The sequence below is a fragment of the Wyeomyia smithii genome, chromosome 3 (assembly GCF_029784165.1).
Source record: "Wyeomyia smithii strain HCP4-BCI-WySm-NY-G18 chromosome 3, ASM2978416v1, whole genome shotgun sequence".
NCBI lineage: Eukaryota > Metazoa > Arthropoda > Insecta > Diptera > Culicidae > Wyeomyia > Wyeomyia smithii.
Window position 1 is genome coordinate 131533380 of NC_073696.1, and position 13349 is coordinate 131546728.

General features: G+C 41.4%; 1 protein-coding gene across 1 annotated transcript in view; it reads right to left on the reverse strand.

The window, feature by feature from the left end:
* Positions 1–13349, reverse strand: part of LOC129726985 (pyruvate dehydrogenase (acetyl-transferring) kinase, mitochondrial) — a 124097-nt gene that overhangs the window by 1897 nt on the left and 108851 nt on the right. The gene's annotated exons all lie outside the window — the stretch shown is intronic.

Genomic DNA, 13349 nt, shown 5'->3' on the forward strand with positions numbered 1-13349 from the left:
CAATTGTGGAAGGCGGAGTTCAAAATGTTTAGAATATCTTTTGAAACTAATCACTAGTCTCTCGAAATAGCTTGTATAATGATATACACTATAACTATCATCGAATACATTATGTTTCATTAGGGTGGTTCATTTATTCGGCATAGAGTGGTTCATAATATTGTGAAAAATGAGTATAAAATAAAAAGAGCACTTCGGTTCGTTTGATTGGTGTGACGTCTTCGACAAAGTTGTAGATAAAAATTCTGTCTTTCCAAAAAAATTACACTCAAAAAATTGTTCACTCAAAAGTTAGAAGAAAGATTAAAAATTAATTATTCAAAAGGGCTCATTTTTTAAAAACTTGATTTTTTTAAATAAAACCTACGAAAGATTACCAAAACAATGAAACCAGTCGATCATATAGAAATCAAGAAAAAAAAGTTATCATTTTAAAAAAAAATATTTTTTGAAAAAAAAAATATTTTCAATTTTTCTTTAAGGCATATTTTTTTGGAAGGACAAAATATTATCTACAACTTTGCCGAAGACACTATGCCGTTTCGACTGTAGACTTATTTTTAATTTCCAATAGAGCACTCTATGAGGAATCAAGAATATTTCTACAGTCAAAACGGTTTATTTGATTGGCATAGTGTATCTGGCAAAGTTGTAAATAATAACTTCGTTCCTCCAAAAAAATGTACCTTGTGAAAAAAAAAAAATTCAAAATATATAACTTTTTTTCTGATTTCTCCATGGCCGGTTTCGTTGTTCAGGAAAACTTTCGTAGTTTTTATAAAAAAAAACAGTTTTTTTAAATGGGCTGTTTTCGATAATTAATTTATAACTTTCTTTTATTTTTTTTAAATTAGTAATTTGTTTTTAGAGTGTATATTTTTTTTTTTGAAAAACAAAACTATTATCTACAACTTTGCCGAAGATGTCCCACCGCTCAAACGAACCGTGTTGGCTCTAAAAATTTTTGTAATCATCAATACCTATCCGAAATAGCATTCTCCAATAGCTTTTCAAAAATGAGTTGTGTTTCAATAAATCAAACCAATAGCACAAAATGGCATCTTTTGCCTATAAAAACGTCTATGCAAAGTTTCAGCCATTTAGCACGTTCACGTTCTGATGATGTAAACTTGACAGAAAATTTATGGTCGAACTGTCAAAACGACGCAAACCCAGAAACAACGAGTCAATTGTGTTGCGTATCTGATTGAGATCCCTATACTCTCATTATCACAGAATAACATCGATACAGTCTTTTGTCCGATTATATAAACCAGAGCACTGTGTGTTCAATCAAGTGTTGGCAAAGGACATTATTGTGGTAAACGAACGAATAAATTGTCTGGTACAACATTCGAAAGACGAGTGCAAGTGTCTTAGAGAGTAGATTTTTCAAACAAAGTAATATAACATATTCCATCAGTTTCCACCGTTTCATTTAAAAGTTTAAGACACTTGGAATCTAAAACATTTTTCAAATATTAAAATTCCATGTACCTCCCGTGTGTGATTTTGCAAATGACATTAAAGCATTCAAGATTTTCCACGAGACACAATCTTAATTTTGGTTGAGATAATTTTTTTTTTGCACAGAGTAGTTTGATACATTTTGTAAATTTGTTTTGTAATATTTTGCCATTTTACTTATAATTTTTCCAATTCAACATTGCCACCCTAACGACAATGATATAACAAATATTATATTTTCAGGAATTTTTCTATTGGTATTCAGTGAAAAGTGATTTTTTTTCATTTTGTACTCATTTTTACACAAAATTATGAACCACCCTATGTCGAATAGATGAACCACTCTAATGAAACATAATGTATTCGATGATAGTTATGGTGTATATCATTATACAAGCTATTTCGAGAGACTAGTGATCAATTTCAAAAGATAAATTCTAAACATTTTGAACTCCGCCTTCCACAATTGAAAAAACGACCCAGAGTCCCAGAGAGTAAATTTTTGCAAAAAAAAATTTTTCAGATGACACCAATTCTCGACGTTTCATGCGTTTTTAAGTCATTTGGCATCAAAAAAACATTTTCGAAAACCAAAATTTCGGTTTTCGGTTTTCAAAAAAGCCAAACTTCAATCACTTTGCGCCACCCCATTTTAAGTCCGATTGAGCTGAAATTTTGCACAGGGTGTTTTTTCGAGCAGGTGAACATTTTGCATAGTTTTTTTTTAAATTTTCTGCTCACTTTTTTTTCATACGATGATTGGCGCCCAAACCAACACGTTCAGTATTCGCGTTGACGTTGTTGCTGATATTTGTTTGGTTTTTGCATGCGAAAAAAAGGAAGGAAATATTTTTGCTTTTGTCATCACGCACATTTTGACAATTACATATGAGAGTTCGCGTAGGTGCGAGCAGCCTTAAGCCTGTAGTACACTCTTTGTCTAATGGTCAAATATTTGACCTTCTGACATAATGGTCAAATTTATTTGACATCATGGTTGTTGTTTGCCCGTGTTTGCCCCATGTTAAAATTGGAGAGTGACAAATAATTATCTTTGACCAAATTTTTATCTGTCAAAAAGTGACAAATATTTGACGCTCGGTCAAACCCGTACCCGACCCGAACCCGAATTTTTTTTTCGGTCGAAACCCGAGCCCGACTCGAACCCGAAACTTTTTTTTTTTCGTTCAAACCCGAACCCGACCCGAACCCGAAAACTTTATTTCTTTGAAACCCGAACCCGACCCAAACCTGAAATTAAGAAACCCGAACCCGAGATTTCATAAATTTTAAAGTCGGGTTCGGGTTTTAATACCCAAACCCGACCTGAACCCGACATTTTCAAACCCGAACCCGACCCGAACCCGAGAATATTTTTTTCACAAAACCCGGACACGACCCGTACCCGACACTTTCAAAAATTTTCAAACCCGACCATCTCTACTATACAGCGCACTACTTCCCACGTAAGGATATTTAAAGGAATCACTGGCAAAACCGAAGCTATAAAAGTGGTCCAAGGATCGGCCTCTTTCGTTCACAAGCAGTCCCAGAGGTAAGATGTGTTCTCCGACAGCGAAGGTATTTTCCGGGTGGTTTATAGCAGCGGCAATCGAAAGTTGCACATTGGCAATCCTGCCATTAAAAGTTCTGTTATATTTTTCAACTAAAATGGTGAATTTCTTCTGTACTGTTGTGTTACAATTCTTTTGATGACAAGGAAATAATCGAATACAACAAAAGAAAACAAAAAACAGTGATTTGTTTACGAAAGTACGAGAGAGAGTTGTAGTTTGCTACAATATGGCGGTTTTTTTCCTCCAATGTTTCTTGGTGCTTTTTGTTTTCCCCGGTGAATGCAGTTTATATAAGCCTCGGTGATTCATGAAAGGAAACAAAATGCGCCGAAAAAGTTAGATGAACAGAAACTCGCGTTGATATTATAGTAAAAAAAATTCGACACAACCAGTGTGTGCGTTCGGGATGACCACAAGTTGCTAGATATTGTAATTAGTGAAAAAAGATATTATAAGTTATAATTTATAACTAGTGATAACTGCTGAAACAAAAAAGAAAATAGGATTCGTGTGCGATCGGGATGACCACGATGGATTTAGCAAAACGCTTTGGGATAACCGCTGAAAAGAAATATGACCTTCAAAGACGATGCATGTGTTTGGGATAACCGTGCAAACAAAATAAACGATTTTCATGCGCTTGGGGTGATATTTTGAAATATCACAAATGTATTAGAACTACAAATAAACATGTTTGAAACGCAGCACGCGTTGGGATAAACGTGCATGGAGCATAAACGAATGTTGTGAGCTCGGGATGACCACAAGAAATTTGTTATGGAAATTTTAAAGTAATTTATTTTTGACCATCAGTTTGAAACTTATTAGAAAGTATGCATATATATTTTTTTTAATACCACATCTTAAAGATCATGGCCTCATTTTACCTGCTTTTTCCGTACCTTTTTTAATCTTGAAAACATTTTGTTCTGATTTAATAATGGCCTACGCAGGCAAGTATGTACGAGCGCCCGAGTATGTAACGGACTCGGGAGACGATCAAATTGTCGATTGTGGATTGGAAGATACTGAATCGCCCTGTGTGGAGAGAGATGGAAACGCATCTATGGTTTCCGTTAACGATGTGCAGTTGCTTACCGAGGGGGAGCAGAACGTCGTTTTAGAAAACGGTAACGATTCAACGAACGCAGAAGAAGCACTCGGCGATGTACCGATGGAACAACGGATGGGGAATCAAGCGAGATTTGAAGAACCAGGTACGGAGCTCGTCCGTCGTCGATCAGCCGCGTCGAATGCAGAGTTGTACGAAAAGATGGAAAAGTTCAAAAAAGTTTTGTTTGGATAATAACCAACGCACCTCAAGTATGCCGCTTCCGACCGATGCAGAGATGAGTTGGAACGCAGTGCCAACTCAAGCCAGACAGCACGGCTTAGTGCAAGGCATTCGTTGGGACCATATAAAAGCCTTTCCCCAAGGACGCACAGTGGAACACTTGTCGGTCCGTAACGGTAACGGTATCATCATTAAAAGAGGCTGTGCAGTGATTCCAAAATCGCTTCGGTATGACGGTAGATGCTGATGAATGTGTGGAAACATGTCAAGCATGCGCTACAACTAGCAAACCGGAGAGACCCACACCATTGAGACGTACTTTTACCCCGAAGTCAGCATGCGAGACGATAGCGTTGGACTTTAGTGGTCCATACTCTAAGTTGAATGGAATATTAATTTTAGTCGTTGTAGACTATAGATCCCGTTACTTGATAGCAAAACCGGTTAAATCCACAAGTTTCGATCACCTAAGAAACGTTTTGGAGCAAATATTCGAGAGAGAAGGATATCCCCAGAACATAAAATCAGACAACGGTCCTCCTTTTAATAGTGAAGAGTATAGGCAATTTTGTAGTGATAGAGGCATAAATACAATTTTCAGTACTCCACTCTTCCAGCAGCAAAATGGCCTAGTTGAGGGCTACATGGAGCTTGTCAACAAGGCAATGGCCACAGCGATTGCTTCTGGAACTAGCTACATGAAAGAACTGCAAGCTGCAGTTGAGGCACCCAACGCGGCGGCCCATAGTGTAACAAGGGTACCTCTAGACGACGTTCTAATGGGGCGCAAAATCAGGCGCCGGTTGCCATTGCTTGTCGGAGGAATTACGGATCATGATGCAATCCTACGAGGATAATCGCCGAGGGGCAAAAGGTGTTGTGTCAAGCCTGGTGATGTCATTATTGCTGAGCGAACAGCTCGAGCAAAAGGAAATGCGAGGCTTGACCCTAAGAGGTTTACCGTAATAGAAAAAGACAATGGTAATCTTGTCATGTGCAATGATGCGGGGAAAATATTACGACGTCATGTCAGTCAAACTCGTAAGGTCAGAGAATGGAGAAATGATGAGTCTTCACCAAAGCAGGGTGGCCACTCATTTTACATTTTCGAGTTCCCGCATTTTTCCCGACTTTTTCCCACATGATTGCAAGAAATTCCCGATTGTCAGAAACGGTAGTTAGGTCATGTTCTATCGACTACTGAACGTCAATTTTTGGACCCTAAATTGGAAGATATAGCTCATATCACATCTACCGGATTTGCTCGGGACATTCAACACAAACAGTTGATTAGTTACATAAACTGCAACCTTTGCCTTCCCTTGGTAGACAGGTTAAATACAATTTTTACGGTTTTCTCAAATTTGCAAATCTTCCATAAGGCAGTCAATAATCGTGTTAGCTATTTTGTGCACTCATTATGTTTGTCTATCTGTCTTCTGAAAAATATGATATAAGCACCCTTTTTTCAACGCATAATAACCTATGAGGGGAACAACAACAAACAAAACAGCACTTTTCGTACAAACGTTTTTTTTCGTTGTTCAAATCATCGGGAAAAGTCGTGGGAAATTAAGGGTGAACATAAAATTACTTAACCTAAGAGTAATGAATATTTTGATCGAATTGATTATTTAGGGAACAAAACTTGTGACATGGATTTGCGTTTTTTTTCTCAAATTGAAAATACTATTTTACATTCAGGAAAAATATTGCGATTTAACTGTATTTCGTTTATCACGCGTTACGTAGATTTCTGAAAATTTTTCAGAAGTGAATTCACAACTTTTTCAATATTTTGATTTGTTAGTCCATCAAAGCTGCATCTCTCTGGGTATCTGCGAACATCTTCAACTTGTTTGCATCCAGCGCTCGGAATGGCCTAGCTGATAAAAAAAAATGATATTAGGGGCTAACATTTCGAAATAAGTGATTTAACTTTTCAAGAAAAAAAAAGTTTCCCGGAATTTTCCCAAATCCTTTTTATTAGAATTTTTCCTGAAGAATTTTTAGTTTTTGTTTCTCCATGATCATCAATAAAATATTTTTCAAAAATCAACTCAATGTAATTTAGATTATTCAAAATCAATGTGTAATTTAGATTATTTTTAATACTCAACTACTGCCAACAACTTTGCCGAAAATATCGCACCAATCAAACAAATCGTTCTGGTTTCGAAAAAAAACTTTCAGAAATTTTAACTTCTTCCGTGTTTAAATAATCACCGTTGTAACATTTGGCAACTTAGAATTCAAAAAATAAGCTTTTTGAGATATTCAATAAATTTTTTTAATAGAACTACTATCTAAAGCTTTGCCGTAAACATCACACCAATCAAGCTAATTATTTTGGTGTGATGTTTCCGGCAAAGCTTTAAATAGTAGTTGTAACTGTTGTTACAAATCGTCCTTAGTATTTTTTAAAATGTGCTGTATGTTTATATGTAACTATTGTGTTTCTTATTCATTTTCATGTAGTTTGTTAGTAGGATTAGTAAATAAAAATAAAAATAATGTTATTAGTTAGTAAGATACACAAACACAAAAATTGTTATACATACTAAAATGGGCCAAGCTAAACGCGGAACTGTTATACACATTCAGCAAAATACAACCCTGAGGGGGTGGGCATAATCAAATGCAGGAAAAGGGAAGAAAATGGTGGGTGGTAAAAAGAGGGGAAATCAAGAGTTGAAAAACCGCTAAACGGTCAGAAGTACCGCAGCGTTCGTGTAAGAAGCAAGTGAGTAGAGATTTAGAAAAAAATATAAAGTAGCTAAGTGAGTGCCGAATATCAGCCAAAAAAAGAGTGCATTCAGGTAAAGAATACCACCCCACTTTAGCAACGACGTGCTAATAGTCTATGTCCGAATAGAACCTTTTTCTTTTCTGTTTTTTTCACCAAAACGAATATTTTATTCGTTCGTCGTTCCACACGAGTCGGCCTAGGTGGTGAAATCCACCTACGTCTAACCATAAAGAAGTTTCGGGCAGCGACGAGCCCGCGGAATCCTCGGGCAACTGGCCCTAACAGTAAAGGAAGACCCTTCTCGGTGGCGTCAATACGGTCTCGTCCGTGGCCCATCGATTGAGTCAACGAAGGAAGACGCTGAAGAACCCGCTTCCCCGCCAAACCACGCATCCGCCATTGCGATTTTGGTCATCATACCAGAGCAGCGCAGAACAGCAACGAGTTTCCCTCTCCCCCGCAACCAGCAACGCAGCATTGCGGCAACAGCAACACAGCTCAGCAGAAGCAGAATCCGTCGAAGTAGCCGGTACGTACCGTGAGGAAAAAAACTGATCCGCTAGCGCCCACCCCCCACATACACCCACACGCACACCCTTTAGATAGCCAGTTAAAAAAAAAGTAGAGATTGAATGAACAGTTTTTCCATTTAAGGTCAAAAGAAACCTCCTAGGAATCCAATAGTTTCTTGCACAACTTTTCCGCGCGAAGCCCCTCCGATTACCCCGCAGCAAGCCGACCCGGTGATCCAAGATCTACGGTCTCTTGCTCGGTGAGCTTTCTCGGGAGTACTATCTGCCCAAATAGTAATATAGTTCTATTGAAAAAATTAGGGCTTTTAAAATATTTAAAATATTTTTGTTTATTGGCCACAGATTTAGCAGCGGTGCACAGGGCGATTTCTTCCGTCCGGTCATTGGAAGGCATAGCCTCCACTCGTCAACCAATGAAAACGGCCTGAGGCTGATAAACTTTGCCGCGGCCAGAGGAATGGCCATATGTAGCTCCTATTTTCCCCGTTTGAATATTCGGAAACACACCTGAAGGCATCCAAATGGAGAAGCCTGCTCCCAGATCGATCACGTACTGATTGACGGTCGGCACTTTTCGGATGTTACTGATGTTAGGTCTTTTCGGGGACCAAACGTTGACTCTGACCATTATCTCGTCGTTTGTAAGATCCGCGCACGGTTGTCGAACGTGCTGAAATCTCGTACAGAGAGGACGACGCGTTTAAACATTCAGCGGTTGAAAGCTGATGGCATGGCAGCAGAATACGCCAGAGAGCTGGATCAACGGATCGCAGAACAGCAGGAGGAAGGAGTAGAAGACATAAATGGGCTGTGGAGCAGTATTCACGGCGCCATCGAAACGACTGCGAGAGAGGTGGTAGGTACGACGCGTGGAAGACAGCCTAACGGCTGGTTTGATGCTGAGTGCCAGAGAGCGACAGATGAGAAGAACCGTGCCAGGAGCCGCATGCTCACTGCGGCTACGCGTCAGAACAGAGAGAGGTACAGGGTGGCAAGAGCTGCCGAAAATAGAACTCACCGTCGGAAGAAGCGCGAGTACGAGGAGCAGGTGCTCGCCAGCGCAGAGGACAGCTATGCTGAAAACGACGTGCGGAGATTCTATAGAACTGTCAACAGAGTCAGAAGCAGGAATTTCCCTGTGCCGGTCATGTGTAATGACAAGGACGGCAACCTGCTTACTGATAAACCGACGGTTGCAGCCAGGTGGAAGAAGCATTTTCAGGCGCTATTGAACGGTGAGGAGCCGGATGAGCAGAGCAGGAACAGGATGACGATTATGAGTGACTAACAAGCTGTGGAGCCACCGACACAGGAGGAGGTGAAAAAGGCGATTAGTGAGCTGAAAAACGGCAAGGCCGCTGGGAAGGACGGTATCCCGGCCGAACTTCTAAAAGCGGGAAGCGAGCGGCTGTACTATGCGATCCACCAGATAATACTAAGGATCTGGGTGGACGAACAAATGCCGAACGACTGGTTGGAAGGCCTCATCTGCCCTATCTATAAGAAGGGCCATCGATTGGATTGTGGCAACTATCGAGGGATAACGTTGCTCAACTTCGCATATAAAGTGCTCTCCCGTATCCTGTTCTTCAGATTGAGACCGCTAATGGAATCCTTTGTTGGCGAATACCAGGCTGGTTTTCGACAAGGGCGTTCCACGACGGATCAAATTTTCACCCTGCGACAGATCCTCGGGAGTACAACTTATCGACTAGCATGGGATTTCCAATCAGTGTTTTGTTGTTCAATGGTCGTCTGATAATCGTCGAATGGCATGTATGGATTCGTTCTGCTGAGCCACGATGTCGTGAGTTGGGACAGAGACTCGTAGTCCTTGGGTCCTGGTTCTATTGTGCGGGGTCTGGTTGCTGGTTTTGTGCTTAAGGTTCAAACGTGTTCTTGTCGTTTTGTTGGGTGTAGACGGAGGGGAACGGGACTAGACTGGGGCGTGGATGGATTTCAGGAAAACGTATATAAGGGACATGTAGGATAGGTCACGGCTCGCCAAGACATCACGAACAGGAACAGCCGGCTGTCTACCCTCGGCCTGCAGGGAAGCTATTAATTTAGACCTGGCGTCACGGTGTACAGGGCATGACCAAACCACATGCTCTATGTCGTGATAACCTTCACCACAGGCACAGATACCACTTTCCCCGAGCCCAACACGACGGAGGAGCGCGTCAAATCTATAGTGATTGGACATAAGCCGGGACATCACGCAAATGAAATCCCGACCTACATCCAACCCCTTGAACCACGGGTTCGTCGATACTTTGGGGATTATGGAATGTAACCACCTTCCCAATTCCCCTCTGGTCCAAGCATTTTGCCAACTGATGATCGTATTCTGACGTACAAGTGCGAAAAATTCATTAAAGGCAATTGGTCTTTCATAAATATCACCGTTTGTTGCGCCCACCTTAGCCAAAGAGTCCGCTTTCTCATTACCCGGTATCGAGCAGTGAGAAGGGACCCACGCTAAGGTAATCTGAGTAGATTTTTCGTATAAAGCACTCAGATGTTCCCGTATTTTCCCCAGGAAATACGGAGAGTGCTTAACATCTTTCATCGATCGGAGAGCCTCAATGGAACTGAGACTGTCCGTAAAGATGAAATAATGGTCCGTGGGCATTTTTTCGATAATCCCTAGGGTGTACTGAATTGCAGCTAATTCTGCGACGTAAACAGAAGCAGGATTATCGAGCTTATGGGAGACGGTTAAATTGTTATTGAAGATACCGAAGCCAGTGGACCCATCAAGAAGTGATCCGTCAGTGTAGTACATATTGTCGCAGTTGATGTTTCGATATTTATTGGAAAAAAATTTAGGGATCTGCTGCACGCGTAAATGATCCGGGATTCCACGAGTTTCTTCTATCATGGATGTATCGAAAAACACAGTAGAATCAGAAGTATTTGATAAGTCGACACGATTTGGAATATTCGAAGAAGGGTTAATATTTTGGGACATGTGATTGAAATACAATGTCATAAAACGGGTTTGAGAATTAAGTTCGATTAACCTTTCAAAATTTTCAATCACGGGACGGTTCAAGACCTCACATTTGATTAGAATACGAGAAGACAGGCTCCAGAAGCGGTTTTTCAATGGTAGTACTCCAGCTAAAACCTCCAAACTCATCGTATGGGTCGACTGCATGCAACCTAAGGCGATACGCAAACAACGATATTGTATTCGCTCCAGTTTGATCAAATGTGTGTTTGCTGCGGAGCGGAAGCAGAAACACCCGTATTCAATAACAGACAATATCGTTGTTTGGTAAAGCCTTATAAGGTCTCCTGGATGGGCTCCTCACCATTGTCCGGTTATTGTACGAAGAAAATTCACTCTTTGTTGACATTTTTTCATCAGATACCTCACGTGACAACCCCAGGTGCCTTTAGAGTCGAACCAGACACCAAGATATTTGTGTACCAAAACCTGAGAAATCGTTTTACCCATTAATTGTGTTTGAAGCTGAGCAGGTTCATGCTTCCTAGAAAAAACTACTATCTCAGTCTTCTCCGGAGAGAATTCGATACCTAGCTGTAAAGCCCAAGCAGACAAATTGTCCAAGGTATCTTGCAATGGTCCTTGTAAATCGGCAGCTTTGGCTCCTGTAACAGAGATTACACTGTCGTCTGCAAGTTGTCTTATCGTGCATGAATTTGCCAGACATTCGTCGATGTCATTTACATAAAAGTTGTAAAGAAGGGGGCTTAAACATGAGCCCTGGGGAAGACCCATGTAGCTAATGCGAAAAGTTGCCAAATCGCCATGCGTAAAATGCATGTGCTTTTCGGACAACAAATTGTGCAAAAAATTGTTCAAAATTGGAGAAAATCCTTGTCGGTGAAGTTTACCCGAAAGAATGTCAATAGAAACGGAATCAAAAGCCCCCTTAATGTCCAAGAACGCAGACGCCATTTGTTCTTTGCGAGCAAACGCCAGCTGAATATCTGTTGAAAGCAACGCAAGACAATCATTCGTCCCTTTGGCACGGCGGAAGCCAAATTGAGTTTCTGATAGTAGACCATTTGATTCGACCCAGTGGTCTAAACGACGGAGTAACATTTTTTCCATCAATTTCCGGATACAGGATAGCATTGCAATCGGCCTATAAGAGTTGTGATTAGAAGCTGGTTTCCCTGGTTTTTGGATGGCGATCACCTTCACTTGCCTCCAATCCTGCGGTACAATGTTTTGCTCCAGGAACTTATTGAACAAGTTCAACAAGCGCCTCTTGGCATTGCCGGGTAGATTCTTCAACAAGTTGAATTTGATTCTATCTAATCCAGGCGCGTTATTGTTACAGGACAGGAGGGCAACTGAAAGTTCTGCCATCGTAAAAGGTGATTCTATCGCGTCGTGGCCCGGAGACGCATCGCGAACAATATTTTGCTCAGGAACAGAGTCCGGACATACTTTCCTGGCAAAATCAAATATCCACCTACTTGAAGACTCCTCGCTTTCGTTGACCGTTACGCGATTCCGCATTCTTCGGGCTGTGTTCCAAAGAGTGCTCATCGATGTCTCCCTCGACGTCTCGTTCACGAACCGACGCCAATATCCACGTTTCTTTGCTTTAGCCAAGCTTTTAAATCGCTGCAAGGAGAGGCCATTGGGCAGTCAACTGCTTCAAAAATGATCTAACTGTTGGGAGGAATGCTGTAAGAAAAATTTTAATTGGATCGGGTACATTGAAAGTTTCAAAAATCCAGTCCACAATGTCAGAAAATTTCACTAATCCAGAGTTTGTTTCATCAACTGGGAGTGTAAAAGGAGCAACTGGGGTTTTAGATGTTCCTGGCAGTGCTGGGAACTCCTTCTGGGACTTTAAATTTGCCAGCCCAGGAGGAGTTTGCTTCGGTTTTTCCGCAGCACTGTTTGATTTGTTTGTAACTTTCATTTCACTTTGAGAAATCTTAGGACCTTTTCTGGGAAGTTTAGGAGAGGAAATATTTTTCCTCTTTCTAGACTCCCCAGGATTGGCGTAAGATGCTCCCGCTGGTGAATCGTCAGAATCGGTTTCCTCAGAGGGCAACAGATCGAAGGGGTTCGAAGTAACGGGAGAAGTGGTAACGGTCTTCTTCAGCATGTCAGCGTAGGAACGCTTTGAACGCTCTTTGAGAGACCGTTTTATTTTATCCCTGCGCTGCATGTACACCGCACATGTCGAGAGCTCATGCAGATTTTCTCCGCAGTGAATACACTTTTCAGCGTTAACACTGCAAGAATCTTCCGCATGAGACTCCCCACACTTGCCACAACGTGCCTTATTGCAGCAGTAGGCGGCTGTATGGCCTAACTGCTTGCAATTCAGGCAGTTCATGACGCGGGGCACGTAGAGCCTCACAGGGAGACGAACCCGGTGGATCGAGACGTGGCTTGGTAGTGCAGACCCGGCGAACGTAACTCGAAACGAGTCTGACGGAGTGTATACTGTTTTGCCACCGATGATCGATGCTGACCGCAATTGCTTGCAGTCGAGCACCTTTACTTCGGGACACGTTTTGTTCTTAAAGCACCCTTTGGCACTTTGCAGTATACACTCGACGGACAGACTCGAATCGGTTATGACACCGTCGATCTCCACGTCTCGTGCGGGTATGTGAACGCGATACTCGCGTGTGAAGAGCTCAGAGCAAGCTATATCGTTGGCCTCTTTCAGGTTACCGACCACGACACGGAGCTTGTTAGGCCGGACCTTGGAAATTTCGGTCAC